The sequence below is a fragment of the Engystomops pustulosus genome, chromosome 5 (assembly GCF_040894005.1).
Source record: "Engystomops pustulosus chromosome 5, aEngPut4.maternal, whole genome shotgun sequence".
NCBI classification, from domain to species: domain Eukaryota; kingdom Metazoa; phylum Chordata; class Amphibia; order Anura; family Leptodactylidae; genus Engystomops; species Engystomops pustulosus.
Genome location: NC_092415.1, coordinates 23,207,805 through 23,213,934, shown reverse-complemented (window position 1 = coordinate 23,213,934; position 6,130 = coordinate 23,207,805).

The window sequence follows — 6,130 nt, the reverse complement described above, 5'->3', positions numbered from 1 at the left end:
AAAAAATTCATCTAGTCCTGCAAAAAACAATTGGTTTTACAGTCACAGAAAAATTTAAAAGTTATGGCTAAGCAGAGGCCGATGCAAAATGTAAAGAAGTGCTTGATAATAGAGGGGGAAAGTTGATTCAAGGCGTTAGAGGGAACCTATCATCAGATTTTACCCCATTAAGAAGAGCAGAGAAGAGTCATGTTTTGCCTGAGATCAGTCAAGTTTAGGGGGAAGAGTCAATTCAGACACTCATATATTTAGTTCTAAAGCAATTAGAAACTTGCTGCTGGTGTCATATTAAAGGAGACCTACCACCACGGATCTACCTATTAAGGTAGATCTGGTGGTAGGTGCATCTAATGAATATAAAAACGTGCATGCCATGTCAGGAGGTGCTGGATCATTACTGTACCTGCTAAACACAAGCAGCATGCCATGTCAGGAGGTGCTGAGTCATTACTGTACCTGCTACACACATGCATGCCATGTCAGGTGGTGCTGAATCATTCCTGTACCTGTTACACACATGCATGCGATGTCAGGAGGTGCTGGATCATTACTGTACCTGCTAAACGCATGCATGCCATGTCAGGTGGTGCTGAATCATTACTGTACCTGCTACACACATGCATGCCATGTCAGGTGGTGCTGAATCATTACTGTACCTGCTACACACATGCATGCCATGTCAGGTGGTGCTGAATCATTCCTGTACCTGTTACACACATGCATGCGATGTCAGGAGGTGCTGGATCATTACTGTACCTGCTAAACGCATGCATGCCATGTCAGGTGGTGCTGAATCATTACTGTACCTGCTACACACATGCATGCCATGTCAGGTGGTGCTGAATCATTACTGTACCTGCTACACACATGCATGCCATGTCAGGTGGTGCTGAATCATTACTGTACCTGCTACACACATGCATGCCATGTCAGGTGGTACTGAGTCATTACTGTACCTGCTACACCTGCTAATTTGCATAATTGTGATTTTTTTATTTTATTTGTAAAAACCAAGCAGCTAAAAGAGGAGCAGATCCTGCCAGAAGGGGGGGGGGGGCACCAGTATGTGGTGCTGAATCATTACTGTACCTGCTACACACATGCATGTCATGTCAGGAGGTGCTGGATCATTACTGTACCTGCTAAACGCATGCAGCATGCCATGTCAGGTGGTGCTGAATCATTACTGTACCTGCTACACACATGCATGTCATGTCAAGTGGTGCTGAATCATTGCTGCACCTGCTACACACATGCAGTATGCCATGTCAGGAGGTGCTGAATCATTACTGTACCTGCTACACACATGCAGCATGCCATGTCACGTGGTGCTGAATCATTACTGTACCTGCTACACACATGCATGCCATGTCAGGAGGTGCTGAATCATTAATGTACCTGCTACACACATGCATGCCATGTCAGGAGGTGCTGAATCATTACTGTACCTGCTACACACATGCAGCATGCCATGTCACGTGGTGCTGAATCATTACTGTACCTGCTACACACATGCATGCCATGTCACGTGGTGCTGAATCATTAATGTACCTGCTACACACATGCATGCCATGTCAGGAGGTGCTGGATCATTACTGTACTTGCTAAACACATGCAGCATGTCAGGAGGTGCTGAATCATTACTGTACCTGCTACACACATGCATGCCATGTCAGGAGGTGCTGAATAATTACTGTACTTGCTAAACACATGCAGCATGTCAGGAGGTGCTGAATCATTACTGTACCTGCTACACACATGCATGCCATGTCAGGAGGTGCTGAATAATTACTGTACTTGCTAAACACATGCAGCATGTCAGGAGGTGCTGAATCATTAATGTACCTGCTACACACATGCATGCCATGTCAGGAGGTGCTGAATCATTACTGTACCTGCTACACACATGCATGCCATGTCAGGAGGTGCTGAATAATTACTGTACCTGCTACACACATGCATGCCATGTCAGGAGGTGCTGAATCATTACTGTACCTGCTACACACATGCATGCCATGTCAGGAGGTGCTGAATAATTACTGTACTTGCTAAACACATGCAGCATGTCAGGAGGTGCTGAATCATTAATGTACCTGCTACACACATGCATGCCATGTCAGGAGGTGCTGAATCATTACTGTACCTGCTACACACATGCATGCCATGTCAGGAGGTGCTGAATAATTACTGTACCTGCTACACACATGCATGCCATGTCAGGAGGTGCTGAATCATTACTGTACCTGCTACACACATGCATGCCATGTCAGGAGGTGCTGAATAATTACTGTACTTGCTAAACACATGCAGCATGTCAGGAGATGCTGAATCATTAATGTACCTGCTACACACATGCATGCCATGTCAGGAGGTGCTGAATCATTACTGTACCTGCTACACACATGCATGCCATGTCAGGAGGTGCTGAATCATTACTGTACTTGCTAAACACATGCAGCATGTCAGGAGGTGCTGAATCATTAATGTACCTGCTACACACATGCATGCCATGTCAGGAGGTGCTGGATCATTACTGTACCTGCTACACACATGCAGCATGCCATGTCACGTGGTGCTGAATCATTGCTGCTCCTGCTACACACATGCATGCCATGTCAGGTGGTGCTGAATCATTGCTGCTCCTGCTACACACATGCATGCCATGTCAGGTGTTGCCGGCTCCTGCAGTCTGTGTGTGGCCTGGACCTTTGGTAGACATTAAAGCACTTTTCACGTGTATACATGACGGTATTATTTATACGTCTGAGCGGCGCTGTCATCTAGCAGGAGGACACTATTACTTCTACATACAGTTTACATCTGTCATGTTTACACTAATACTCCTGGAAGGTAAATCTTCTCGCTCGTTTCCCTTCTGTGCCCTCTCCCATTTCCGGATATAAATCATCTATGACCTCTCCTCTCCGAGGCTCCACCATCATTTTCACTATTTTTTGGCAGCTGGAAATTGACATAAAAATATTTTAGCCGTGAAGATGGCAAATCGTTTTTTTCATTTGTTCATTGATTGAAAAGTTTTGATAAACCAAATTACCATTTGTAAAAAATTGCTTATGAGGACAGGAAGTCTTAAAAGGATAAGGACCACCAGGATGAAGGATTGTAAACCAAGCGCATTGACATGCTGGTGTGTGCCCCCTCTGGCAGGATCTGCTCTTCTTTTAGCTTCTTATGCCCTTGTTTTTAAGAAAAAAAAAAAAAAAAGGCTTTAAAAGGACACCTGTCATCAGGTCTGTGTCACTTGTCCTGTCACCTCTACCTGTTGGAGCAGCTCACAAGGATCCCATCCCAGCCTTTATCTAGTCATTTCATACATTATTCATTGTAAAATCATCTATTTTTTATCATGTAAATGAGGCTGGTCACATGGTCAGAGGCAGTGCTGTCACCCGTTACCCCTCCCCTCTCCTCCCCCTGCTCATGTCTGTGTGTAATGTATAGTAAAGCATGGCTAGTGTGTGTGCTGCATCTGCTGACATGCTGCATCCTCCTAATACACAGACATCAGCTACACAAGTACCTGACATGTTCTGCTGTAACATGGATGCCTGGAGCTGTTGCATCTCTCCCATACACACACACAGGGGGCGTGGCCACCAGCAAGCACATCAATATACAGGCTGTCAGTCATGCACTGGGGGTGTGGCTGTGCCTCCCACTCATGAATAAGGTGGACAGCTTGAATATGCTAATGCATCATTGGACATTTCACAGGTCATTTGCATACAGCTTTAGGACCTCATTGCTTTGGTTTACAGGCATGTAGAGGGACAATGAAGGGATAGAGGCAATGCTCTCTAATGGCAGTTTATGAAAATATATTTAGTTTAGGGGGTTATTTTGCATGACGGGTTCTCTTTAAAAATTAAGCAAATGGAAAAGTTAATTAAGCCGAGAACTCTAGGGCTAATTTGCATAATTGTGCATTTTTGTTTTATTTGTAAAAACCAAGCAGCTAAAATAAGAGCAGGTCCTGCCAGAGGCGGGTGGGGTACCAGTATGTCAGTGTGCTTGTTTTACAGTCCTTCATCCTGGTGGGAGAATTCTTTTAAAGAAGTTGTCCAGGTCAGGCCATAGAAGACGGCCTCAGTTATATAATACAATGGTGTTCCAAGGATGTTGCCCAACAGTTAGACATCTTGGTCATATTCCAGGACATCCATCATCACACCTACATATCACATGTTACTCAACCTGAGGGATACATATCCTGGCTGGAATGTATTGTCTGATATCAAAGAAACCAAGGTGTGAATTCCTGAGAAGGATCTCTTCTAAGTACCTTCACCCAACAACCCACCCTACAGACTCACATACAAGTCCTAATTCCAGCATCCAGTAATATGGAATCATAATATGTTACTTGACATATGTTGGAATTGACAATGAGACCCCATTTTAAATCCTATACAGGCTTTATGGTGACATCTACCACCAGCATTAAGGATTGTAAACCAAACACACTGACATACTGGTGTGTGCCCCTCTGGCAGGATCCACGATTTATCTTACAAAAAAAGGCTTTAAAAAGTATGCAAATGAGTCTGAGGGGTTTCATGTTCCATAGCTGTTAATTCAGACTCATTTGCATAATTTTGAAACCCTTTTTTGTAAAAAAACAAAACAAAAAAAAACTGGGAATTAGAAGCTAAAAGACTAGCCGATCGTGGCAGAGGGGGAACACACCAGTATGTCAGTGTGCTTGGTTTACAATCCTTCATCCTGGTCGTAGATTTCCTTTAATGTCTACATTGAGGGAAATCCACTTGCGACAGATGGACTTTTCCAGTCTAATCCCCAGTCTGGATCGACACCATAACTGGTTCTGATCCACCACACCATGTAGCACCCAGCAATCCCAGACAATACAGAAATAATTACCACTACTTTACATAAGAGCCATTGAGCTGCGCAGAGGCAGAGTCATAACGATGCACAAATGTATCCGGATGGATGGGACGGATGAGGCTGTGGATTGGAGATGTCGGATACTCTATATACCTGGAGAGGATTCTAATGAGACCAAGTCAGACTGCAGATAAGTCTCCGGTGACAGCAAGTACCAGGATAATTAATACACACCATGTATATAATGGGTAAGAATGACACAGGAAACAGATTGCCGTCTGAAGGACATGCAGATAAGATGCAGGAGTGTGAGGCAACCACTGCATGGTCTCCGTCTTTAAAGAAGCTTAATTGCCTTAAAAGGGAACCTGTCAACAGTACTGACCATCTGAGGGTATTCGGTATTGGCCCTGGAGAGCGGTATAATAACTGTGTGTGTTAGCAGCAGCAGAACTGTGAAAAAATGCATATATATTGCCAGATTGTAGAGTATCCTCACACTGCTGTGCTCTGTGCATTCAACTTCTTTAAAAGCCCTGACCCTCTGCTGTGTGAATGCTGGAGCCTGCTACAGAAATGTGAGTTTGTGCGGCACTTGGGGGGGGGGGGGGGGTTCATTTTAAGGGTTACTGTGGCACTACATGGGCATCAGTGGGCATAACACACTCCTGGAGAGAGTGCACCCCTGTTATCAGACTTAGGAAGTTATACCCAATCCACAGGATAGAGGAGAACGTCCTAAACATGAGAACGAGCAGCAACTATGAGAGCAGTAAACCCCTCATCACTAATGGGTGGAGGGGCGGCTGAGCATGCGTCCTGCTGCTGAAGAGTTTTGAGCGCAGCATTCAGCCATCTCTATAGAACAGAGCGTCACCTGCTCAACCCGTAACAAGACCCTCGTGATCGGTGGAGGTCCCAGCTATCAGACTGGTTAGGAAGTTATCCCCTACACTGTGGTTGGAACAACACCTTAAACTCCAATGGCTCTTCCTGTGCCCAGAATGTTGTGTTTCCGTGGGTTTCCTCCAGGTCCCCCGGTTTCCTCCCACACTCCAAAACATACTGGTAGGTTGATTAGATTGTGAGCCCCATCGGGGGAAAGGACCGATTTGGCAAACTCTCAGCGCTGCATAATCTGTGTGCGCTATATAAAGAATTATTATTATGATCTGTGTGACCTTAGTGTGCCAGTCAGTGCTGGGAGCCACGTAAGGGCACCACGTGGTGATGTGTGCATCAGCGAGTCCACACAAAGACT